Source organism: Balearica regulorum, chromosome 4, assembly GCF_011004875.1.
Source record: "Balearica regulorum gibbericeps isolate bBalReg1 chromosome 4, bBalReg1.pri, whole genome shotgun sequence".
Classification (NCBI taxonomy): Eukaryota; Metazoa; Chordata; class Aves; order Gruiformes; family Gruidae; genus Balearica; species Balearica regulorum.
In genome coordinates, this window is record NC_046187.1 from 1,264,875 (window position 1) to 1,291,627 (window position 26,753).

The 26,753-nt window shown below is 47.5% G+C and overlaps 1 long non-coding RNA gene across 3 annotated transcripts; it reads left to right on the plus strand.

The window, feature by feature from the left end:
- Positions 1–227: 227 nt before the first annotated feature.
- On the plus strand, positions 228–24,775 carry LOC142601613 (uncharacterized). Of its 3 annotated transcripts, XR_012835119.1 has the most exons (9): positions 228–343; positions 2,465–2,578; positions 4,210–4,258; positions 4,346–4,441; positions 13,099–13,383; positions 14,136–14,364; positions 15,069–15,225; positions 21,353–21,507; positions 24,562–24,775. It is a non-coding gene; the product is annotated as an uncharacterized LOC142601613 (long non-coding RNA). The 3 variants fall into 3 exon arrangements; XR_012835118.1 differs by lacking the exon at positions 13,099–13,383; XR_012835120.1 differs by lacking the exon at positions 13,099–13,383 and having other exon boundaries at positions 4,350–4,441.
- Positions 24,776–26,753: the final 1,978 nt, after the last annotated feature.

Consider the following 26,753-nt stretch of genomic DNA (forward strand, 5'->3'; position numbering starts at 1 on the left):
CCTGGTCGGTCAGTAGAAAGACAAGAAAGAGCTCTTGTTCCTGCTGGTGCATTGGGATTGTTGACAAAGGACTCGTTAGACAAGAGCATCTAATTATTTATGTTTCTGTTGCTTCTGTTCTTTAAATTTGTGCGCAGGGTGCCAAGAATGAAGTAAGAGGAATAAGTAAACAGAGATGTTTCTTTTAGGAAAATGGGTTGGTGATGGGCTTCTGCTACGGATTTCAGGTCTGGAACATACCCAAACTGACATTCTCCAGAGTTTGGTGACCATGACATTGGACTTGGAATCATGAAACAATGCGCTGGAAAACCTGGAGCCGTGTCTGAATTCTCCCAAAGAGGTGCAGTTCAAGCAACGCGTGTAAACCAAGGCTACCACGTATTGACGTTTGATAGCCACTTTTTTGCTTTGCTGGGGGAATGGCTGCAGCTCCCCGGCTTAAATGGAAGCCGCTCTTTATGCCGCATTATCTCTGCTAATGCCAGTGGCCGGGTTCTAGTATAAAGAAAGAAGTACAGTACTGCAGCGTTGCTTCGTTGCTGCTCCGGGTAGCTTTCAGGCTAAGCGGCCACAGCTTTCCCTGGGCTCTCAAGCCAGGGAAGGTAGCAGATGGCGTCGCCGTGCTCTCAGGGGTCCCACACACTAACCCGGCTTCTAGTCTGGGCCCAGCTCTTCCAAACGGGGCTGTAAAGCAGCCTGCCTGGTCCTGCAGCGCGGGACCACGTCCTCCCTGGGGACTCTGCAGGGCCGGAGCGACGTCCTTGAGACGTGCGTCGCTGCGGGGACGGTGCCCGGGGAGTCGCGGTTAGCCACCCTCTTGCTGTTGGAGGGGCTCCGCCTCGCACGGAGCTTGAGGAAGGAGGAAATTCTTCACCACTGGCTGAATCCTTTGCGCAGCAGCACTAGGTTTGTAGATGGAAGGACTGCGTTGATACTCAGACCCTCTCGATAGGACGTTAAATGCAAAAGAAGAGCTGTGACATATGGGCCACGTTCCATTTTCAGAGCGTATTTCAGAATTAATCGTGCTGACAAAATTTTATGAAGAGCAGCTCCAGACTCTTTTCTTTTTGGCAAGCGTCGGTCCTGGCTGCCGTCTAGCAGATGAACATGTTTTTCTGGTTTTAGTATTTTGGGCTTGGCTCACATGCTTACTGTACAGATGATGGGGGGAGCCGAATTACCTACATTCATTAACCAGGCTTGAAATACTTGCAACAGTCAAGAGCTTTTTAGCGTGCTGCCCCGAGTCGTGGGAGGCCGGAGGGGGAACAGCAACAGGAGGAGATAAGGGGTGGCGGGAGCGAAGCCTGGAGCAGGATCCAGGCAGCGGTGGTGTTTGCAGCCAATATAGATGGCTGTCGGGGATCCAGCGGGCTGAGGTCTAGTCTTTGGAGAATTCCAGCGTGGTTTAGTCTAGACTAAACATTTTTGGATGCACTGTGTCTATCACTCTTGCTCAGACTCCCCTGCCAGGGACTAATTGGAGCTGATGATCACCTACCCAAGAGAACTGTGAATTCCATTTGGAAGGTGCTCTTTTTTTTTTTTTTTTTTCTTTCTTTTCCCTTTTTTAAAAGCATTTTACAGGTTTTGGCAGGAGGGCATTTTTGGCTCTAGAGTTACAAAAATGCTTTCAGCGTAGATTCAGGTATAAATGTTAATATTCTCCAGATTCCTTCATTTGAAAATGATGCCAATGACAAACAAACAAAAATCCACCCCTCTTTCCAATTTGGTTAACCAAATTTACTTTCTATTCAGACTTAAAAAGCTCTTTCCTTCAGGCCATGTAATATGGAACGCATTCTTTCATTCTTGTTTTGATAGCCGTTCGTTAGACGTTTCCCCCCCCCAAAAAAGTTGCACGTCACGGGAGAGCGGTGTGGATGGGATGCCCCAAGCATCGGCCTAACGTGTCTCTCGTTTAAGTCGGTGGGATGGGCGCGAGGCCGACTCTGGGCGCGTTGGAAATCTCCCTCTTGCTCAGACAGTTTGTGTTTGCCCCTTGGTTTCTTATAATGCGCTTTACACGGACGCACCCTGAATGCTTTTCCTTCGTACCTGAGTTCTCAGCATGTGTCACTTGACGGTGTGAACAAAAGGAAGGCGCTGCGTAGCGTAATATAGTGACTTTGAGGTATTATTGCGGATCTTCTTTCAAATTTGATGAGGAGATTCGAAGCATCTTCTTTTCTTCTCACCCCATCTTCAGCCTTGTCAGGCAAGGCATAGGGAGAAACCTCAAGGGCAGGTATTTTTATGGTGTCAGCCAAAGAAAGGTTTGTTTGGAGAAGAGATATCAAAAGGCATTGTTAAAATTACGGGATTTTTGAGTTCTTTCGTGTACATTTACGTAAGGCTAATTCATAAACAGTGAGCTTTTGTAACAGCCATGGAGATTTTAGTAATACAATTTTAATCAATGTACATTTCCAAATTCTTTTTAAATCAAAACCAGATCCAGAAGTAGCAGCGAGGGAGCTGCAGAACTGGTGAAACGTGCAAACCAGAAACTTTGCAAAGGAACACTGCTTACTGCGTAAAGATCTTCAGGCTGCTGCGTCAAGAGATGGTATTTATATACAAATTTATATAGATATATAAATTATGTATCTATCTAAGGTAGCCTTGCTGTGGTTGGGCTGAGGTGACAAGTTGCTGTGGGATCAGATGTTTGTGTAACAGGAGCGTGGAAGGTAACACGCAGCCAGTTGCTGTCAGTAAGAGACTTGGTGTGACGTGCTGTGATGTTTGGGGCTTCGGTGGCCCTTGCCTCTGAGGAAATGCAGTGTTGCGGTTTTAAGTCGGAGTCGTTCACTCTGAGATGATCGATCAGACTTCTCAACGTACGGATCTCCCTGGTGGCAAAAATCCCCCTGAAGCCGGTAAAAGTTTAAGGGCTCGAAGTTAAAAGATCGAGTAGTCACCGTTGTATGCGTTACTGTAGGAATCACAAAATGATCGTCTTCTCTTTGCGTGGTGAAGTTCATATAAATCCTGTCGCTGACAGTCATAGCTCACCTGTCTGGCTGAATGGGGGAGGACCCATGCAGACCCCGAGGAAAGTTCTCCTCACTTACTCGTGGTTTCATAATGTCTATGGTAAGGGCCTATTTTGTCACGAGTCGGTTAGCTCTGGCTCCCGTTTTGTTAACGCTGTCCTGCAGCTTTTTCCTTGACTCCTCTGTCCTTCTGACCGGCGTAAAGGCTGCCTGAGGGGCACTGTGGAAGTCTTCTCCTCGCAGGGACGGGCATTCTCCCTTAGAGCGCTATGAAGTAGCACGGAGGACGTGAGGTAGCACTGGCAAGGTTTTGTCATCAGTCTGATCAGCTCTGCCATTAAGAACTCCATTTCTTTGTTTGTTTGGGGTTTTTTGCTCAGTTTCCTGCTCCTCCGCTGTAAGATCTGCAGACCAATCCTCTAACGCCACCAGACAGTTTCAGAGGAAGATGCTTGCTGCTTTTGAGGAGACGTCAATATGCTTTGTATTAATTGTGAACAAGCTTTCAGGAGCAGTTGCAGCAAGACTTAAAATCACAAGGAGATAAAACTCCCAACGTCCTGTGTTCCTCTTGCTGCAGTTGGAGCCCCTAGAAATCTTGAAACCTTCCAAGCTTATTTCAGATCTCCTGTAGAGACTTCTTTGGAGCGGTCCAGCTCTTGCAGGGAAATGTTCTCCTGGAGGGTAATATCCCTGCTTACTCCTGCCTTGTCTGTGCCCTCTCATTTCTTGGAAAGACCTCTGAGAACGCGGCAGCTGGACCGACTCTAACAGGATCAGCCACCCCCCAATTCTGTAACTATCGGCCGCTTGGGGTTTTGGCAATTATCTGAGGAGGGGTGGATGAGGGCTTTCGAGCAGCGTGGTGTTCTTTGAGACAACTGCTGGATTTTTTGAGTAGTCTTCTGCAACGCTGACTGTATGATGCTGTCAAAAAGGCTGTGGGATCTGGCAGGAATCAAAGAATGTCTTTTAACGAGCTCTGAGCTAATTGCTTACAGTGAGTCCCCAGACAGTTGTGACAGTTGGTCGCTCTGTCTCCCGTAAGGTCTCTTAAGTGCCAAGTTTCATGAAACCTAAACTTGTTGACCCTATTTTTCACTTTCTTTGCTAGGCCTCCAACAGCGAAGTTGAAACTGAAATGCCAAGTGTATTGCCAGTGCTTAACAACTTGTCTTCTTTCCCCTGTGTCTTCACGCAGGAATTTGGCTCCTTGACGTTCCTTCTACACGTGAGGGAAATGGTGGAATGTAAGTATGCACAAATAAGAAGTGAGATACAGTGTGGATTTTTTTGAAAGAAACGCTAATGCCTGTTTCTGTCATCTGTCCGTCCAGGCAGCAGTTCAACATGTCTAGGTCTTGCGGTCGTTGGCCATTTTCTTTGTGAGGGGGAGTACCTGGCTTTTCCTCGAACGCCGGATGAAAGTCAAGGTAAAAGGCTACTGTTGTACTGGAACTTTTTTTTTTTTTAAAAAGAGTCCAGGGCTGATCTTTATTTAAAGCATTTAGACTCCCTCGGAAGAGCTCATGCCGGTTGTGTGCCCTCTAATCACGTTAGCCCGGGAACAGAGGTGTTAGAACAGCACCAAATGCTACAGGAGCTGCCAAGAGTGATTTCCTCGAAGCACCGATGCTCATCTCAGCTGGTGCGCAAGTCCAGATGTATTTTAGCAGTAATTCTTTCACTCTCTGCTATGGTGTTATTGCAGTTGTGTCCTTTTAACAAGCAAAGCAGCAAATGCTGGAGAAATGTCACGTTAGAATACGTAATGCCGGGGTGCAGAATACTGGGGTCGTACGTTATTGTAAAAATGAGGATATAAAAGAGCGAAAACAATAACGCAACGGTAATTTTGTCTCAAATAGTAGAAACAATAACCCACATAATATCTATTAACGTAATTCTGTTAAAGTCAATGAATTTGTCTTGATTTAGAGCAGCTGAGTGTCTGAACGGATGTACCAATTACTGTTGTACTGGTTTATGGCGAGAGGGCTGTCAAAAATGCCGTAATGTTGAACTGGTTACTCATCTTAACTCACACGCATAATTCAGTTCATCGCTTAATCATACTAATACCATTAATTATAGTTCATCACATTAAATATAGTTAATATAATAATAATGATATATAATAATAAAAAAAATTCTTAATTTAAAGATGACCTTTTTTTGTTGAACAATGCTGGTGAAAAAACTATTTCTTATATTAACGCAGGCTATACTTGGGAGATGTGCAAAGTATTTTTCCTTAACCAAACCTGGGGTAAAAAAAGCAGCACTAAACCGTGGAAGAGCCGTGTCACGCGGTTTGAGTTGGCCTGGCCCATAGCCAGCAGCCGGAGATATGGTTTGTATACCCGCAGGTCGCTGGAGAGCACAGCATTTGTATTAAAATGCACTTACCATTGTAAGCATACGGATAGTGTGTGCTCGGTCACCAGCTTTGCGAGAATTACACTACAAAAATTGGCAAGAGGACTGCTGCGTGCATCCGTGTGTCCTCTTTTGCTGTTTGTTCTAATGGTTTTTCTGGATTTTTACTATACTTCAACACACTGCCTATTCTTAATTCGTCCAAAATTGAAAAAGATGACATTTTACATTATCGTAATAAAAACTGAAATGCATTGCAACAGAATTAGCCCGTTTATTAGAAAAAGGGTTTAAGGAATCAATAAATACAATTATTTTAACTCATTCCGTAAAGGAAAAAACCCAACACAGTGGAGACTATTCATGGGCTCATACTGTTGACTGACTTCATGACATTTTGCGTTGCAGGAATATACAGCTAATTCTACCAGAAAACACACGGGTAGATGTTTTTGTTGGAGAAAATGTTGTAATTGGTTAAACCAAACCAGATTTCCCAGACCAAACCTGAAATTCAGTGTATTGTCCTTGCTTATAATAGACAGGCACTTTAAACTTGTAGCGGAGAGTTTGTGAGCAGTGCTGCTGCGGTGGGACAGGCAGCGGCGGGACACAAGGGCGAATTGCCTGGTGTAGGAATGAGACGGAGAAACTGTAAAGGGTTTTTTTTCCTTTTATAGCACAACCGACAAGTAGTTTCTCGACTTAAACAAATATTCGGAAGGGTCAGAGTGAGACATTTTGGGTATATCCTCACCTCGGTCCGTGCACGAGGATGTAAGTGCAAAGCTGCGCTCAGCAAACTGAAAATACGCTGCTGTGCTTCCGAGCGCTAATGTTTAAAAATTGTGGGAGTTCTAACATTTGGGCCAGGTTTTATTTTGCATTTTGTGTTTAGTGCCTTGGATTTCCTTTGCCTTCCCTGTTACAGCATCTGTGTGCGTTGTCATAGGTTTATCTGCGCGGGCGCTGACTTACTCTTTGACTTGGGCGGTTTCCCCTTGCACCCGTGTTCCCTTCTCCTTCGCTGTCCCAGGAGTTGGTTTCTCTCGTTGAAGCAGTGGTGTGGGAACGCCGGCTCTCGCCCCTCTGAAGTCAGAGCCGTTAGGTATATCCAGAAGCCGACGTTCCCTTCTTTTCTTTCTCCTAATCTCCTTTATCGTATTGCCAAGGTGTACATCGGTTCCATCTGCTGACACCTCCCTCCTGCGTGTTTCGACCGAGATAACGCGAAGGGACACGAAGCCAGCGGGCTTGGTGGGTGCGAAGCGATGGGGCTCGCCCTGAGCTGCCGACGTGGGAAGGGGTTTCTGCCTGGCGTCAGAGGCGCCCCAATACCCTGCCGTTCCCAGGCCGGGGGGCGTTGCCTTTCACTTAGGGGGCGACTGGGGGGGGCAGAGCCTGGGAGGGGAATAGTCTAAAGGGAGGAGATGCCAAAAGAGGTCAGAAGAGGAGAATGAACGAGCCCAGAAATAAACGGCTGGAGCGCAAAGGGAGGAAGAGTGTGGGAGCTGACGGAGGAAGCGCGAGGCTAGTCAGAGGCTGCAAGAAAGGAACGGGAAGGGAGGAGCACGCCTGGGGAAATAGTAACTTCACGACAGTAAAAATCCTAGAAACGGTGCTGATGTGCGATCCCTTACATCGTGGTACTTCTCTCTCTGTTATTGTTCACAGGCGGCTCCGGAGTCAAACCCTCCCTCCTTTCTCTGCTTTTTTTGGAAAGGCAGGATAGGGAAGAATCTTCCAAAGCCAACAGGCTTAATCTCTTACCTCAGAAGAAGTCAGAGAGAGTAATCTTTTTTTAAAAAGAACGCTTAGGACGTGAGTTGTTTATTGGTGTCTCTTACTTTGCCTGTGTCTTCAGCATCAGAAATCCTTCAGAGTTTGGCCCTGGCTTTCCGTAGGAGCAGGATTAAACTGCCAAAAGAAAGCAGTGGTGTAAAATAGGAGTAACAGGCAGGCGTTAGCCCCTTGGGAAAAGCAGTTCCAGTAAGGAGCGCTAAATTTCAGACTATCATAAAGCCTTCCTTTAAATTGGAAAGTTCTCCTTTCAAACTGCTGAAAGCGATGAAGATCTTGGCCCTGTCTCAGCCGATCAGCTCCCCGAGGGCTCTTTTCCCTCCTTCCTGCCTGTGACTTTAATAAAGTGTTCGATTCTGAAGGGAAACCTTAGAAAAACACCTTTTTAGATATATTTATAGTTAGTTATCATAATGTTTTTCCAGAAACCAATTGATGCTAAGTAACAGGTAACGGCAGCAGCGGTATACTTCATTTTTACAGAGCAGTAACTCATTTCAGGAGCAGTCAAAATTTAAGACCGATGATAGGATTATTGCGGTGGAAAAACGGAGGTGTCAGTTCTGTTATGCCTATCAGAGCGGGAGTGAAATTCTGCGGTACTAGTAGCGATCAGGACAGAGCCATTAATGGATGAATAGAGAAATCCTGTTTTCCCGTCTCCTCGCCCAGCTCTGTCCCTGGCCGTGTTTTGATGCCTAGACCACCCAGGCTCCGAGACGATTACTGCGGCGAAGTCTAAGTTCGGTCCCAGGGCACGGCCAAGAGGAGTAAGAGTGACAGAATGAGTTACAAAAGCAAAACCCCAGTGAAACCAGAAGAGGCTACTACTGTGTTGTAGTCCTGGGATGCAGCCAGGAGGACAGGGTTCAAATTCTGAAGGAGAGCATAAACCTAGAGTTTCCCTGCCTCGTCTGGAAAGGATATGCAAAGGGTAGTGTATAAAGCGGTCAGTACTTTTTCGTTCTTTCACCCTTTCGCGGGTGATGAGAAGAGAGACATACCTGGTACGGTACTACAGGGCAACGGGCTTTGGACAGATGCTGACTAAACATCTGCGGCATGGTTGGGAGCTGACTTAAGCATCACATGCTAAAAGGAAACGCTGAGGTTAGGTTTTCTAATGGGCTACATATTTGGATGATTACTAACCATGTCTGTAACGCTGTGATGTGGAGGATGGTTCAGCCTCGGCTTTCGGGAATGCCTGAGTGACTTCTGCAGCGTGCGGGTCGAAGGGTGGGCACCGCCTTTGTCTGGAGAGTATAGTGCTCAATTTTACCAGCAGCCGGCATTAGCAGAGGAGTAGGGAAATAAGTTATGGCTTGGCAAACTCTGAGTTTGTGTTAATCTAGGATACAAATTGTCTAATACAAGTGATTTATTTTTTTTGTTAGAGGGATGGGAGTTACGGGTGTGACATTTGCATACAGCTGCTGTAGGAGGCAGAGACGTTACCTTGGGACAGAAAGCCCTTTGCGTGTTATGCCGCAGAATATCGCTGTCGTGCGGGACAGCGGGAGCGCGTTAGTCCTCGTCCCTTTTCCATCCTCAGGCTGCCACCCGTTCTTGCGAAGGGAGACTGCTACCGGCGCCATCCTGGGCTCTGAGCAGGAGCCGTCTTGTGTCCTGCCCCAACAGGAAACAGGCAGGTCTCTGGTTTGTGCCTTTCTTGTGGGAAGAACAAATTCTGTGGGACTGTCACCGCTTCCCTTTGTTCTGATGTGATGGGGGAGCTGGGACTGTCCTTTTAAATCAATAACCTAAGAGGAGGAATTCTTGCTGGCCACAGAAAGGGGCAAAAATCAGCGCTTGTGTCTCACGCAAAGGCACGAGCAGCGGCAGTGCCGCGGCAGCTCTGCCCCGCGTTGCCGTGCCGCGCAGTACGGTCTCGGTTGTGCTCTGTCCCGAGAGCCGCCGGGGCTGTCCTCCTTTGCTCGATGCTCCCAGGAACCCTGGCGTACCAACGCGGCTGCAGTAAAACTGACCTCGGTGGGGGCACAGGGGGTCGGTCGATTTGAAAAAAAACTCCAGAACTTAGGGAACTTACTGGGTCGAGGCCATCAGATTGAACCGTTGGTGCGTGTCCGAGAACAGGAGCGCCTCGCGGGGGAAAAGGGGATGGGAATTGCTCAGCGGTGTTCTCTGGAGTTATTACGAACAGTGTCTGATATGGTTTTGCAGAGCTGACGCAAGGATTTCTGAAGTAATCATCCCAGTGGCGATGGGGGGAACCCCAAAACATAGCGTACGGTGGGAGCAGTCTGGAATCCATCCTTTGATCACGTAAAATCAACACTGACAGAAACATCTGTCTCTTGCCGTATCGCCTAGTACGTTAACGTGTAGCTCTGAGTGTTGTACGTGATTGCAGGTGAACTCATAGAAGAGTTACCTTCAGGTAGTGAGGAGAGCGAGTCATCAAAACCCCTGAACGCTGAAATCCTTCACAGAAATAGCACCACCGTTGCCAGCCTCCTTTTGCCACCTCAGATTGTCTTGTGATTTCACGCAGTCTTGCATATACAATTCTTTCATTCCGAAAAGTTCAGAGCTGCTTAGTTAGTGGAAATTGTGGCAGTATTGTGAATTTTTTTGAGTGACGTCCAATTTGAATGACATGAATTTTTCATTAAATGTTCCATTCACTCTGGATTCAGTTGCAGCTAAACACAATATAACTTATCCCGAAGAGCAAGCGAGCCTTTTCCACTTTAGTGAGAATGAACAAAGTCCCCTGTTGCCATTTACAGCCCAGTCTGTCAGCGGTCTAATACTGCCGTAAGCAGACCCTGAGCAAAGTTTCCCGTATTCCAGAGTGTCCAGCTATCGTGGTACAGGAGCGCCTAAGCTGGTTCTGCCTTCTCTAATTTCTTTTGGTTTGGAGTTGCTGAGACAACGTCTCTGTTTTAGTGGAAACCGAACGGAGTCAAAGGTTGACGACTTAAGAGAATCCTGCCCAAGAATCACAGATAGTGCTGGGGGGGGCTGCTCAGACATTTGGAATACATTCACTTTTAATATTTTCCATAGGAGTTCTTTGGGAAATACCAGCTGTCTCCATCTCAATTTTTATTTTTCTATGGACTTTTTCTTTTCATCTTTGCTTTTAGATTCTTACCTTCTAAGTAAGTATCTCTGCCTTTTTTGTATTTCACTCTCTGTTTTGATATTTCTGTTCCCCTCGCTCTTCTCTGCTCTTACACTCCCTTCCTAGGGAGGTACGAAAATTCAAGTGTTTATACTGGAATTATTTTCAGTGCTATAGTTTCAGCCCTTAAACTTGGAGCTTTCCCTTGCTTTCCTCAAGTTGACCACATCTTCTGTGTTGATCGCAGGGGAAGCCATTATTTACCTAAAGAACAGTGCAAGTGAACCTTAAAATTTTCCATGACTCTAGTCGTAGCTGGACTGGACAAGGCGCTGAGCAACTGAGTTTAGTTGGCCCTGCTCTGAGTTGGACCGGGCATCTCCTGAGGTTCCTTCCAGCCTCCCTCGTGCTGGGATTTTGTGGTGATCTTCTTTTGTGCCCAGGTGAGAAGGTGGAATAAGTGAGGCTCTTCAGTCTGCGAAGATACTTCACTGGTCTGAAAACTGATATTAAAAACCAGACTTCTCTGCCACGGACCTCCGCAGAAGTCAGTATCTGATGCGAGTTTTTTATCCCAAATACATCCCTCCTCAGCCCAGCCTGTCAAGATTTATGGTCAGTCATACATTTCATCAAATTCTTCGCTGAATGCTTTCGGTCAAGACACATTCTTAATATACCCCAAGTCCAGTCCCCAGCTGTGTCGCTGCACTTGGGTCATTCTGGTAGAAACGTCCAGCGGAAGTGCACGACGCTTCGACAAGATCTACAAGAAATCTTCCTCAGGACGACACTTAGCCTTCTTCCTTTCAAGTCGTTCTCTTTTTCGTTGTATTAGTACAGGTTTTTCAGCTTGTTGTTTCAACAAACGCTCGTTTTTTCTGGAGATTAAGAAGATTGCTGTATGGTGTGTTTATTTAAAGCATTTTAAGATGAAAGACGTTCAGATCCAGCTTGAGCCTCATTAAAAGAACTTAGCCAAAAAATGGAAAGCCTTCAGAGGCCTATTAGGGTGAATTATAGTAATTAGAAGCATGAATTCTGTCTAACAGCTCCAACTGCTTCAGTTGATCTGGAATTTTTCCCAAAACCTGCAGAAATGTAAGGACCGGCGTCTGTCCAGATAAAACACACTGTCTTGGCTAAACAATGCGCCGTTAATAAGCGCTCTGTTCCGGGTTCTCCAGGGTGCACAGCACCTCCGTCAGCCGCACGGGCAGCACTATCGGGCCGGTCCGGCACGGCTGCATTGATAGTAAGCACAGACTCACAGTTGTTGTCAATACGCCAACGTCTCTCGCTGTCGGAACTGCTGTTACCGACGCGTCCCGTGGAGCCGGCAGCTGTCGGGACCCCGCTGCGGTCCAGCCTCTACGCGTGCAGGACCAGAATCCTCTGACCAGGACCAGGGGCTGCGGTGCTGCCTCCGCTAGCTGTGTGCTCAGAAGAACGTTTCAACCAAACGCTTAGCTAACAGCAGGAACTGGCTTGGCTTTGCCGAGCCATATGTATGATGTTTTAGTTACGTGCGGTGACTTGACTTCTCGTTCTCATTGCTTACAGAAAAGACCTGCTTAGCTTTCCAAGGATGAAACAGAGTTCACTGCATCCCTTCCTACAAAGACGAATTTTTTTGTGATAGGTTCTTTTGGGTGACTCCTTTATAGGGACAAATAGGCTGGGGGATTCTCCAGGAGAATGTAACATTGCTTGTAGAAAAAAAGTTATTTAAGTATTGAAAGGCATAAAGAGAAGATGAGTTAAATGCGTTAAATGCTTATCGTGTAATGATTACTGTGAAGAGTGACACATAATCCCGATGTATTTTCTACAAGGGAAGCCATTCTGTGAGAGTAGGGCACCGGTCTGTAAACCTACAGACAAATGGCTAGTTGGATTAGCGGTGACCAGCCAACGTTTCCGTGCAATCTGGTTCATCCAAGACAATAAAGAGAAGAATTTAATTTTATGCTTGAGTGGTAAGAGACGAATTTCATCTTTGTGCTTGGATGGACGCAAACTCAGCTCTGTGTCGCTGGCCCGAGCGGTGGCATGTGGTTTTCTGGCACGTTCAGTGAGATTTTCTAAAGAACGCGTGGCAGCGTTTTTGAGGACTTGGCAGCTGCCGTGGGGCCAGAGTTCTGAAGGCACTGCACCCAAAGCAGCTTCCCCTGGGACAGCCCAGCTCAGCTTTTCGGGCTTCCCTGGGGGGCTCTCACCCGGATGCTGATGTCCTCTGACCCTCCAGCTGGAAGGTGCAATTATCAAATACGTGAAACGTTTCATATTCTTTCAGTAAATCAGCCTCCACGGACACGTGCTCTCAGAAACCTTTGGTCTTGGTGCTCCTTCTGCAGGCAAACCTTTTTGTTCTGTAATAATTTCATACAGGTGAGCAGTGGGAATTAGAAGTCCTGTCTTAGTCTCTGCTGTGAACCATGATGAAAAGCCTAGAAACGAAGGGCCAAAGCAATCTGTATTGTCATTTTGAATGTAGTCTCCCCACTGTTCCTGGCACGAGGTTTTAGGTAAACGTTCCCCAAGAAAATAGTTGCTTTGTGTGACCTATCTATATATTGTCTGCTTTAATTATAAAAGCATCAAATGGCATTTCCTTCCCCATAAAATTCCCCAGCATTATATTGCCAGATGTGGCAATAAGTCATATAGCTGCAAATCAAACCAGTCCCTTTCTTCCTAATACTAAAAGCTATGTTTCTCAACTAAATGCTCTTTGCTATCGCTTCCCCCTCAAAATTAGACGGTGTCGCTATGGGATGATATGTAAACTTACTCTCCAGTTGTTTCTCAATTTTTGAGACACCGATAAGCAATTTGAAACGATGATGTATTGCTGGTCTTGCGCAGCTCTCGTTTGGAGTTGGAACGGCCTGGAACAGTGCCCTGGAACCGGTTTCCGATGTACCGGAACCGTGACCCTGGCCGTGTGTATTAGTCTTCTGGCACCTCCTTTCCTGCAAAATTAGTTAGGTTTTTGCATCTCTGCTTCATGATGTTTTACAAACTGCGTACGCTGATGACATCCATCTGTTGATTTACTGTGACTCTGAGACCAATAAAGAGCTGAACATAAAAGCTGGAAAGGTAACCGATCCTTTTGAAACCAGGCACCCACTTGGAAATTCAAGTGACTTTCTAGGTGGGAGTGTTGGATAGAGCAGTTTTTCAATTCAAAACTTAACATGGAAGCCGCATTTCTTAGGTTCTAAAGAAGGAGGTTATCCTTTCTGTCTTGATAAGCCCAATTTGCTCGTTCTGTGCGGAATATCATTGTTTCTTGCTGCTGCTTCGTGTTTTGCAAACTCCTGGGTAGCAATTTGTAAAGTGCTCATCTTCAAACTCTGCTTACTTTCACCTCCGAGTTGCTGGAGTCTTCAGGGGGCATCTCACTGTTCCTACGGTACAAGCCAGTGCAGGTTTTCGCTGGAACTCCACACGCTCGCTTCTGTTGCTGCCAGCCGAGGCTCTTGGGGTGCTCGGTGCTTCCTGAGGAAAACAGTACCCGTAGAGTTGGACAGTCTTAAATTCAGAACACCCTCCCAGTTTGTTTCCTAGCAAGAGCTGATGTTTTAAGGACCCGTGGGAGAGGCTGAAAGCTTTAGCTTGTACTCTCTTAGCAGACAAGTACCCAAAACCCACGGGATCGCTCCTGTCGATGGTGTGTGTCAGCCCGAAATGTTGGGGTTTGACCCACAGGAAGACAAACCCAAACCCTTTAAACATCCAATTAATTGGTTTCTTGCGGTGGGCAACTCTAGCAAATGAGAGGCCCGGTTGCACGATGCTTGCTCATTAGTACGCGGTACTAATTGCAATGTTTCCCTCTCGATCTTCAGATCCGTCGGTGTCAGCCGGCAAGGGGGGAAGGCGAAAGGGAGAGCTGTTGGTGCCGAGTTTGGAGAGAGGCATTCTGAGCGTGAGCTTGGAGTCAGCGCGTCTCCCGGCTCAGAACGCAGCCTGTGTTTAGGATCCGTAGATACTCACACGCCCCAAACCCAACAGCCAGTGCTTAAACCTGTTGCAAAGTGGACTCGGCAACCTGGCCAGGAGGTTGGAGGACCGAGGGTATGTATTTTTTGGGGGAACTAGAAGAGTTCTTGTTCCAGAATGGACTGATGAATTCCTTGTACTGTGGAAGGTTTAATCTGTGTCATTGCATCCCACTGTGGCTTATTCCTTTCCGATAGCCTGCGTGTTTTATTCTTCTGCACTGCCAATGTTAGTGATGTGGGTTTCGCTTGGACTTGATGGAGTAATAAAAATGGCAACTACGTAAAGCTTTTTGTATGTCAGCCAGACGATATTGTGTCTGAATCTAGGATCAGGTAGAAGACCCTGTTTGAAGGATACTGCCCTAGTTATGTTTCTGTTTTTACTAATAAACAGGATTATTTCTGCACAGTAGCTATGTTATAGTAAATATTTACCTTTTATTTCCCCTTTGGGACTAATATTTCTGTACATTTGTTAATATCTCTGGTAGCATAGTGGCAGACTTGAACAGATTTTTAAATACGCTGTTTCTAAAGGATATAAGATAGCTATTGCGACCGAAAGAGCACGTTGTAGAGCTGCGAAACGGCGGTTCGGGGTTATCTGCGTGAGCAGACACCCCACTTCAGTTGCAGAATACAACATCAATAGTAAAGCGGGAAGCGATAAAGATGCGTGCCAGGAATCGTTGCGATGCGTATCAGGTGGGTGGGTGAAGGGCTACAGCTACAGCTGATCTCTGCAGCTTTTCTAACCCCGTCTTCTGTCTGTTCTAGGGGCATTGAGACAGTTGCACGTGTGTTTTTGCAGCCTGAGCACCCGCCTTTTATATTGCCCTCTGCTCCTGCTGGGCTCTGCCTCTCTCCAAGATGACTTGGTTCCAGGAATGAACCAGCCAGAGCCTGGAACTTGAAACTCAAACTAAATAAACAGGTGGGCGCACTCTCTTTACACCGTGGAATACCTGCCCCGAATCTGATGGGCTTCAAGTGGTGCGAATTTGTGTTGGTGAGATCAGAAGGCAGTTTAAACGTTGCAGTTGAGTGCATTGTAAGTGGCCGTCTCAGCGTCTTTAAGCAAGTGCCTTTTTACCGTGCAATTGCTTGGCCCAATTTTGGCACGTTAAGGCTCGCTAGAAAAACGCTTTTGTTGCGTTTTCTGTAAATAGTGTTTTACGCAGAACCTATGTACTTGCTAAACCATAAGGAGATCCTGGAGGGATTTCTTCAATCATATTTCGTACTGGAAACGCTGTCCTAAAAAATAATGTCTCTTGAAGGGATTGAATCAAGTGATGTACAGAAATACGGGAAGGCACAAAGGTGCAGAGAAATGTAATAACGTCCTTAGATTACTACGTGTCAATGCAGCGTGCTGCCAAGTAGGTTAAATACCGTCATCTTTCAGTGCAAAAGCTGCTCAAAGCTGATAATTGTAGTGCCTTTGAGCAAGAGTCTGTTCATTATAGAGTAAATACTTTCTGAACTATAAATCTCTCTTTATCTCATGCACAGCTATTGTAGATTAAATCTCTTTCTAATTTGTATTGTTCAAATAATTATATTTAGCTGGGGTCAGAGTTTGTGCAATGCGTTCCCAGCCCTTGGGTTTATTAACTGGCTCCAGGACCAGACCACATTGTCAAACAGCCCAAAGAGGTTTCATATTTACTCTGCGTTTTGGCTATTTTCGGCTGTGCCGCTCCTTCCCGCTGCAGTCTAATCAATGTAGCTATTTGATAAGCGTTTCTCCATTATGTGACTTGCCTTATTTGCTGAAGCTTTGCTTTCCAAACAGAAACATCCACTTAAAATGCAGAGTCCTCGTTTAAGACTGCATTCTTCAGAACAAACCACTTCCCAGCTCCAAGTGGTAAACCACAGTTAAAACAGTAACAGAAAGATGGTGTACACAGCAAGGGTCTGGTCTGAGAGTAACATCTGGATTTGTTAGTATGAGCAGTCAAAGCATGCTGAAGTGTTGCTTTTAGAGCAGAATTTTGTCTGCGCTTGGCGTTTTGGTCACCCCGTGTACGTGCTGCACCCCGTTCTCTGCGATGGGCCGTCCGGGCATCAAGGTAGCGCGGTAAGAGAGCTGACATCTCCTGGGGCACTGGCGAGGACCTTGGCACGTGCGGTTACCTCCGTAGCGTGACCAGCATCCTGAAGCAGCCCAGAGCAGTTGCTGCGTGAAATGCCGGCTGGTTTCAGTTTTGGCTATGGGAGTCAGCGTTTCATTTGAAGACCACTTCCTCGAACAAAATATCTGTCTCTGAAACACGTGGAAGCTCTAAAAGAATTTCCGCAACTCATTTCAGTTGGGAAGAGAGGCTGTCTTCCTCTCCCGAGCTGTGCGGTGGTGGGCCCCCACATCACTGTTCCTCTTGCCGTTGCGGGAAGTTGGCAGCTCTGCTTTCAGAAGGAGCGAGAGTGCGTCGGTGGTCCCTTCGCTGGGAGTTTCCGTGGGTGCTAAATCACTCGGGCAATTGGTGGGGGGGGGTCACTTTGCTTTAGACGGGGCGATACTGCATAAATTTGCAAAGTCTGCCAGGGCTGCTTTTACTGCGGATACCCTCGGTTCTTCCTGACACCTGCATCGTCCCTCCTTGGCAGCAGTCGCAGGGAACGAGCTGCCCGCATCTTTTGGGAAATGTGACTTGAACTGGCTGTGATTCGCTTTCCCTCGGCGGCCTGTGTACGTGACCTTCCAGTGACTGTTTGTCTTCGGGGGGGAAGAGAATAAATAAGTAGGAAAATGTCAAGGGATGGTTTTCCCAACTGGCGAGAAACCTCTCTGGAGGAACGGGAACTGGACAACCAGACAGATGTGGAGTGAGATTTGGGCTGCTGTGCAAACTACCCGGCACTGGATGACACACCTGTATTCTGCACGCCCCGAACTCCCTTCTCTTTCTTTTCCTGTGTTTTAGCTCTAAATTTTGCAGGATTGTCTCTCGTCACGTTTACATAGAGTACCTCGCACAATAGATGTAATAGTCTTGGCTAGCAGCTCTAGCCACGGCGCTAATGAGGACGAAGAATCCCGTATTGCTTTCCTCAGCTGTGGTTAAGCGTCAGTTCATATATCTGAGATGTTAAGGTGGATTTCTGATGAACCTGAGTTCATTTCTTCTCTCGTGCTGTACGCATCGGAGCTTTTATGTGTTTGGGAGTCACGTAGGCAATCTTACTCATTTACCAAAAGGTGGGAAAAGGTAGGCATTGTTTGAGAATTTTCATTGAGATCTGGTTCATCACAGCACGCCCCTGCTGCTACCGTGAGTTGCGACAGAGTGGTGTAATACTATTTCCTACACCCCCCTCGGAGCGCAGGGCAGCTGAAAACTCGGGCGTGGACCCTCCGCTCTTGTAGTAATCATAAAACTGAGTCAGGAGCTGAATTTGGTAAGGAGCAATGAATAGCTTAACGACAGGATTTAAAACAGTGGAGGAAAAATCTTTCCAAGCCTGTGATCTGAGAAAAATTGAGAACCATCAGAGATTTACTAAGTCGTGAATGACTGGCAGATACCTGAAGCAGCACCAAACATCTGTAACGTGCCATTAAAGGAAGAAGAGCCACAAAAGCTATTGCTTTTACACGTAGCACCCTCGATCCTGTGCTGCAATGTGGAACTTCCAGCCCGGAGCCATTGCTCACCCAAATCGTGTGTGCAGCAGCGTCCGCTTGTCCTCGCAGCCCCGTGGATCCTGGTCCGGGCAGTCGTGCTGGTACCCGTCATTCCAGATCTTGCAAGTGCCAGCTGCCAGGCGCAAATCCAGAATTCTCTTTGGTTTGATCTCAAAACCAGCATTATTTCTTTAAGACAGCATCTTTTAAAACGGTTAGTAGCTAGATCATTCCTGCTTTTCCACGTGGCATCCGAATGATTTGTGCACCAGTAGGTTAGGGCTGTCCCCGCAAAGCGCTCGGGAAGCTGAAAACCATCACAGCACTTAGAGGGCAGTGTCTGTGTCTGAGGTTCTTCCCGTGCTGACGGGTTTTGCTGTAGCACGGGACTTAGCAGATGCCCCGGGAACTCTTCTGACAAGTATTTTAGGGGTAATTTGGTTTATTTACGTCACAGTGAGTGCCGCTAGCATTTAATCCAAAATTATAACTCAGTGTGTACCTGCGTACTCAAAACCGAATCTTTGTAGTTTTCGTTTAGGAACCGTTCTTGTGCTCGCGGTGACATTGCGTCGGTAAAATGGAAGTGCTCAGCTTGAACTGTCTCACAGAAGTTTTAAGCGTGTCTCCCGAGATCATCACAAGTGACTTCTCATTTTCGATGCCTGTTTTGACATACAGTCTGTGGCATAGAGCTTGGCTTTAAGCTTGCTTTCTCATGTCCCAAAGTGTAGTTACGAATATTCATTTTACTTTATCGGTCCGGAAAGGAGGCCTTCCTTCTGGGCACCCGTACGCCTTCCATCAGTGAACTAGTTCTCCTCACGTTAGGTTCTTCAAGCCAACGTTGTGAAGAGCGGAGTTGAATTCCTGCCACCGTGGGAGGCTCCAAACCCAACGCCAGCTCTGCTCTTCAGCCGCATCGTGTCCCTGTGAGCGTGACAAAGCCTGGAACGCTCGGCTGGTCTGTCCCGCGGGGACACGGCATGCTTCCGGCTTCGCACGGAACATCTCCCACTGCCCACGTGTGTAGCCAGCACGGTCTGAACTGTCCATCAGAAACGGTCACCTGAAGAAAATCAGGTCTGTTTGGAAAGGCCGCAAGGAGCGGGGGAAAAGCGCCGCTTTCTGACTGCCAGCTTCTCAAGGTTTTAGCCCAGTCTTTTTTTACAAAGCTAACCTTCTCTGCTGTCTATTAAAATGAAATAAGAGTGAAGAGTTCAAATATTAGACTTTCCTGTGGAGCTGGTTTCAGGGCGGCCCGACAGCCAACGTCAACAGTGTGGTAGCAAGGAGCTCGTGTTTCTGTCTCGTCTGGGGTGGCCTGCGGGGCTGGCGTACCCCCGAGTGACCCAGCCCCGATGGGAAGCCCGGCCGGTGCCTCGTCCTGCCCACGAGCTCAGCGGCCGCGGGGGGGTTTCTTTTCCTCCGCAGCATCTCACCACAGGTATCGTTTATATGTCTGCGCAGGGAGAGAATGGCAAAGCACATCGTGGCTCCAAAAAAAGGTGTTTTAATTTAAGTAGCTACAGAAACCTCAGTCCTGGATCCTGAAGTCAGTTCTGGGGCAGGTTCAGGCTGTTGCCTTGAAATCCATAGTCGGTTGGGAGAGCTGAGAGGGAAGCTCACCAGGTCGTGCGTGCAGGGACCTGCTGCTGCTGCGGTGATTGACGGGCTCTGCACGTGTGTCTTGAGGCAAGAAAAATCACATTATTCTATCTCTTAAAAGGTGTAGGCTTGAAGAAAAAGCAGGCTATTGATTTTAATTCTTGCAAGGAAGATAAATCAGTTTTGTGTAGATAACCAAGGAAAGCTTGGCTCACTGCTTGTGCTGTCTGTGAATTTACCATGCAACGCGTAGTTCTGCGAGCACCGCGAGCCTAGTTTTCTAACAGATTTGTGTCTCACTGAGGACTGATTTTGGAGGCTAAGGAGATAATGCTTGAACTGAAGCTTTTTCAGTGTATTTGGCATTTTTAGGACTACTTTGCCTCTGAGGCTGATGTTGCAGCTTTTCTTTTAGGACCCTTGGACAGTCTTCTCCTCCACTTTCCTGCCTATTTTCCAAAATTTGCAGGAACCTGGTTATCTTGGAGATCTCCACCCACTTGCCAAATTTTGTTAAAATTGGACAGCAAGACCAAGGCTTATTAAGGAAGCATGTATGTGTATGCAGTGATAAAAGAAGTCTTACTTCTGTAGTAAATTAGAAACACAAAAAATTGTTTGCACTTTTCAATCATTTAGCTTCCATTCGATCAATTTTCAAGAGGTCTTCGTGGCCGATATGTTGATTTCTAATAACTGACAGCAGTTACGAAGATGACGAACTTCAAAGTTTAGCCCGTAGCGACAGATCCTCACTACCTTTATTGTGAGGCAAAACCGCGTGCCGTCGGATCTGTGAAGCGAGAGAGTAAGACCCGAGATGTTTTCCCACTGACTTGGGACGGAAGGAGACAAACAGCTTGCCGAAGCCCCTGCCCAGCGCTGTGCTGTGTTTGCAGGGGACTCACGCAGGAGGTTGAGGGCTCGGAGTCACCTCTGCTGCTGGCTGGAAGCTGCTTCTGCACGGCGCGAGGCTCCCCTAATAACTCCGCTGGGCAAGACCAAAAATATACCTGGAACACCATTTTGCGTGCCTGTGTTTTGTCCAAGTTTAATGCCCGTACAAGAGCCCACGTGGATGTGAAATACGGTGGAAAAGAGGACAGGGAAAAGGAACGGGGAATTACCGTTGGCAGTGGTGTATGGAAAGAGATTAATAGGAACGCAGTAACAGCCCCCCTTAATGTGAGACAGAGACCTCCATTTCAAAATAACGAACGGAAGTGAGTTTCCCCCTGACAAGAAGTTGAAGGCAAAACCGGTTAACTTGGACAAACGCTGGCGCTCTGGGGCTTCAGTACATGTGTTTTGGAGTTTCCCAGTCACTGGGAGATATTGGAAAAATATTTTCCTAGATGTTAATATTGTCCTCGTTGTAAAATATATTCCTAGACCAAGTATTCATTTTAGAGGACTCTAGCAAGTCTGTGTTTTTATTAAAAAGCCAAACAAACAAAGACGTTTTTTCTATTAATGGCAGATGGTAGGCACAACGTGAATCTGCAAGAAGAGGAGAGGCCCCAGGCTCTGCTATAACAGTTTCAGAAAAATATACCTTGGGTTGTATTCTAACTGGCAGGAGATTCTTTTAAAAAAAAGAAGTGAAAGGTTGCGTATCTTACCAGTAAGACCAAGAAGCCAAAGGGTCCTTTAATAAGGAGCGCGCCAATCTGCAGAAGGTTTTCCAGATGCGTTCGCTTGGGCTCTGTCTTTTTCACCTGTCTAAGGAGGAGTCGTCTTTCCTACCGTGCTGCTTTTCACTCGGTGCCTGGTTGGTCTTTGTTCATGCTGCAACAACATCCTTTATGAACCTTTCTTCTAGGGTGCCGAGGACCACTGTCCCTTTGGCGTACTGACCGCGTGGCGTGCTCAGATACTCGCCTGGTACCAGCCCGTGGTTTTCTCAGGAGCTTCACTAGTTTGTCCGAACTGTGGATCTGTCCTTCTCCTGCATCGCTGTATAAAAAAAGATGAATGGTTTTGGTATAGGTGGCAATTAATCTAAATAAGTACGTTGCTATTTGGAAAAGTAATCTGAAGTAGAGCAGTATCTAAGCGGTGAGTTGCTGACTCACGCGGGGTGGGCAGTTGGAGTTACCAGGGGCCAGCTGGATGCTAACAGAAGCGCAGATGGATACCATCAGTGAGAGCTTAGATGAAAAAAATGCAAGGATGCTGGGCTGGGACAAGAGAAGGACTGCGAATGGTATTATAGCACAAATAACAAGGAGAATAAAACATCACTGCGCTGTCAGCACTTAAAAGCGACCAAGAGAGCGAAGGCAAAGCCCAGGGAAGGGAGCAGCCTGATGTGGTCTTTGGACTGGGCCCACCAGTGGACTCGGTCTTGCTTCCAACGACTAGCTAGAAAGGCAGCTCTTGTCCTTCAGCTATTTTAGAGGCTATTTTGGGCAAAAAGACAAATATTTTATTGGATAAATGTGATTGTCAGGCCAGAATATTTCAGGATATTTTCAATGCTGGTTTCTCTTATTTTTTTTACTGTAGCTGGTGGAAAGGATAGTGTTTCTGCACGCTGGCACAGGGGTGGGGGTTTGATGTTCACCGCTTACCTTGATGCCAAACCATAACTTGGTTTCTTTGGGGTTTGGACTGGCAGCCGAGCAAGTTCGCTGCAGCTGAATGGAGTAACTATGTGCAACGCAGGTGGAGACCGAGCGTTCCAAGCGAGCAGCTCAGTTGCATCCTCGGTGCAAGGGACGGAACCATGGGGCTCCCTTCTGAAACAGGTGCCGGAAGGCTTGAGCAGAGAGAGGAGAATCAGTAGTCTGGAGAAGTGGGGAGTGGGGTGCTTTTCCAGAAGATTTAAGGTGGAATTTAATTTTACACGGAGCCTCGCGTACTTGAGGTGTACCGAAGTGTTTTATACGGTCTCGTGTTAGATGTGGAAAGGTGACTTGGTGGGCAAAAGAGAGCAGCCACTGAGTCAGCTCACACGTGCGACGTTGGACAGTAAACGAAGGGCTTCGGTAGCGGCAGGGCTGCGATTCCTCCCCTCCGGCAGCTCCTGCTGGGGTGATTTTAGGGAGTTACCGGTTATTGCCTTCCACTCTGCCCCTTATCAGAGGGGGTCAGCTCGCTTCTGGCAGAGACGGCTGGGGCAGGTAGCTCTTCAGTCCCCGCCACGTGCCTTGCCAGAGCTGTGAGCAAGAGGCAGAGCTCCTGACGGGCGCTGCCGGGGGGTACGTGAGAACCGAAACGCTAAGACAAGACATCAGCTCCTTTTGGAGGGGAGCAGCTGCCACGCCGGCCAAGTCGGGTTGTTCAAAAGCTGCGGTGGTTCTTACGGAGTTAGTTCAGTTGGTGTCTGGTTAAACGGCTTGCGTTGCCGCAGCCTGGGTGCAACAGCCGTAACGTGAAGAGGCGGAGCTGGCAAAGAAGAGACGGTTTAGCCTGAAGAGAAGGCTGGGGGCAACCCAGCGACCTGTGTAAACACCTGAAGCGAGGGTGCAAGGTTCCGCCCAGGGTATTGAATTCCCTCGTCCTCTTGGACTGAATTCAGAGAGCTGTTGAGTGTAGGATGAAACCTGTGAGGAGACCGTAATATCAAGTGTCTCTTCCAACAAAGCAGCGAGGGAGCAAGTAGCAAAGGAATAGAATAGGAAAAGGGTGATGTTTCACGCTACGTGGCACTCTAGACAAATCATCAGAAGAGAGCGTTCCGAAGGCATTTTGTATTGCGTAGCGATTGGCTAAGCCCTTTTCTTCCTTTGAGATTTTAAATACGTGTATTTAAGATGCAGTTCTTTGCTAATAAGAATCCAAGTGTACAAATTCTAATTTATGTGGATATTTTAATACAGGACTTTGTAATATAGCTCTGGATCTGCCAAGGGAAAGCTAGGTGAGCGATGCTGCCAGTGAGCGAGCTATCACAGCGAGCTGGTTTAGTAGAGGCTGACTCTTCACCTTTGAAATTCAGTGCTTAGCTTTTAGATTTTAACTATTCCTCTTTGTAACAGCGTTGTATGCATATATGCATGTCCATTGTGTTTTATGTCGTAAACACTGACGGGCTCGACTAACAGACAGAAAAGAAATCATAAGCAATGAAGAGAGTCTCTGTTTATACATATTTTCCCATATATTTTCATATGTGTGTGTATATGTATATATGCGCATACCTGTGTGTAACTGCACTACTAACTTGAGAATTTTCAGATCCTGCAATTTTTTGCGAACAGACTGGAATGCAAATGAAATCAACCCAGAACAGTCCTAAAAGAATACCCTATTTAGTGCTTTAATCCTTTTTCACGTGCAGGTAAGAACATTGAGCCCTCCCGTGCCGTCCTGGGGATTCCTGGGCAAGCGAGAGGCAGAAGACGCTGGTGTTGAGCCCTTGGGCGGTAGCGCAGCGCAGGAGGATGCTACGGTGATGACGAGCTCTGTCACCCACTGAACGGCAGCTGGCGGAGGAGCCTCCGTTACGTGCGCTGGGATCTCTGTTCTCGCAGCTGGGCACGTGCGTCCGTATTGCCGCCCCGTCTGCGGAGGACTCCCTCTTCCTCCCTCCTCTTCCGTGCGCGGGATGGGAAGCTGCCGCTACTTCCACTTTCGCTAAAAGTTGCCTGGAAGTTGAGCAGAAATACTGCCTTCTAAGCTAGGGAGCGCGCGCGGACTGGCTCTGCCGGTGTCGGAGCGCGGCACTCCCACCAGGGAGCGGGTGGTCTTGCACGTGGGCTCGTGAGATGCTGCAGTGCAGTGCAAAGGCTCTTTCGAAGTCACTGCTCTTTTTCCTGCTGCTCGGCCTTTCCTCAGCCTGGCAGCCAGGAAAGGATTCTCGACAGGCGCTTGCACTGGTTTTTTAATCTTCCTTGGCCGTTGGCCGCTCGCAGAGGCAAGATACTGGGTCGGACGGACGTTTGGTGCGATGCGTTCGGCCGTTCTCCTGTTGCTGTAGTCTTACTTGCCGTTTTCCGTCTCTGCGTGTTGAATCGTATCGCCGTCACCTTGTCAGTGAATAGCATTTTGTGCTTCTTTTTCATGACATCTCTCAACGGGCGTGAGGCTCAGAAATGTAAATTTTGCCAGGAGCTCTGCTTTTCCGAGGAACCCAGAGCAGATCTTGTTTGCCCTTGAGCCTGGTGTTTGCCCGGAACTCCTGGGGTGAAAAAACATGTGTTTGATACAGGTTTGAAAGCAGAAGGCCACTGATGAAGGAAGAGATTTATCTTCTAAAAAGCTGCTTCCCCATCTCACTGGAGTGTTTCCTCGGTTGAAATGCAAGAACAGCAAAGTCCTTTGCTTTAAACGCTTGCAGTCCTTGCTTATGACACACAATCGCTGCTTGGCCCGCGTGGGATTTACTCTCTCCTCTGCCCCGTGTACATTCAGCAGAAACAGATTGCTGCAGTAGTTTCCCCTCTTTAAGAGCACACAAGGTATCGGTTCCTCTTGCAAACCCCTCCTTCTGCTTTTCCCAGAAACCGTGAGCAACTATGTTGAATGGATTTCCCTACAAGGTTCTTTGACAGGTCAGGAGGTTAGCTTACTTTTGTCTTTCTACTTCAGCTGTTTCAGAAGAAATCCTCTGTGTGTTCTCCTGAATTGTAAAGGCTGGTAAGAGTGAGAAGCCTCGGTCATCCATTAATCCAGAGGCCGAGGACTGTTGGGGCAGCTGCAGTGAAAGCGCTCACGTGCTGCCCTGGAAATAACCCCAGCCTTGACGTGGTAGGGCGACCCTAGGTAAGGTCAGAAGCTCAGTTCTCATTGTCATTTAAGCTTCTGGGGTTTAAACAGTATTTGGAGTTGTCCCTTGTGGTTACGTTGATCTCTTAAAGCAGATGGAGCCTCGCAGAGAGAGAGCGTGGATGCGGGGTCCGGGGAGGCAGAGGTTTATCTGCTGGATGTCGCTGCTCGCTCGTCTCAACTTAGCGTTGTTTTGGCTTAAATATTTAATGACCGTGACCCCACGTGAGAGCAGCAAGTGGTATCAGGCTTTTAGCTTAAGCTGCTTTGCAGAGACAAAGCACCTGGTTTAGTTCCTTCTGGAAATGGAAGCGGTTTGGAAGCGTCCCAGCAGATTCAAGTCAGGGAGGTAACACTCGCCTGCTTCTGCGCTCCCCCGCGACGTGCGGGAATTTGGATGATCTGTGCGCGCAGCGTAAGAGATTGAAGCTCGCGGCTGGGGTTTTGGGGAGGGCGTAAGCAAGCCGGGTGTCCGTCCTGATGGCCTCAGCGCTACCTGAGCGTGGCGCTGAAGTGAGCCTCAGGTCAAACCTCCTTCAGCTTGGCTGGGAATCCCGCCCGCGCCAGCCTGCCGTGTGCCCTGGGGCAGCGCGCCGCGCAGAATACCTGCCGGAGCCAGTCCCGTGCTTTTGTGCCAAGTGGCCGTGGTAGCAACGTCTAGGAGGTTCCAGCTGCATTAGAGCCCGGGGGTGAGGCTTTCTAAGTAAAATTACCTATTTCCAATTTAGTCACATATATTCCATACTGAAAACAGAGGCTTAATAACGTCTTCTGTCAGTTAAGGAGGAAGCGATTATATAGGTGCATATACGTGATGCGTGCACATCCTCAAATAACATCGGCATTTCAACTCTCTGGTTGCATCTACCTATAAAGTTACTGAAGCACTGTGAAAGTAAAGAGGACAACCGACAAAACACAGGTTTGACTTTCATCAAACTCAGAGAAATCATCCCAGAATAAAGCAGTAGGGCTGTATGCATCAGTACGTACTGAGGCATTTTTGAAGGGATTTAAGAAATGAAGTTCTTGAAATGATAGTGGTTTGTGTGCAGAGGCTGCAGGGAGGTGAAGGGTGGAGATTTCCTCCTTTAATTAGAGTTGCCCATCCTAACTCTGGGAGGACTTCATAGAAGAGAGTTAAAACTGACTTGGACCTTATATTATTCTAATTTTCTTTTAACTTGGGAGAGAATAACTGCAGCGGCAGTACACAGAGATCATTGTTAGAGGGTCTAAGTTCCTAATAAAACCCAGTTTTCTCTTGGCTGGTTTTATGCCTTCCAGCTCAAGAAGAAAACAGAAATAAGGCTACGTGTGCGTGAGGTCGAGCGCCCGCTTAGTGCTTTGCTAGGCTTCACCTGTAGCGCAAGATGCATTTAACGCGCAGCTAGCGGCGTGAACTGTTTGCCTCTTTTCTTTATAGACGCTGGCATAAAGTAATGCAAAGCTGATGGGGTGGGATACAGCCTGCAAGGTCACCGGCTCCCAGTTAGCGTGCCCTTGGCGCC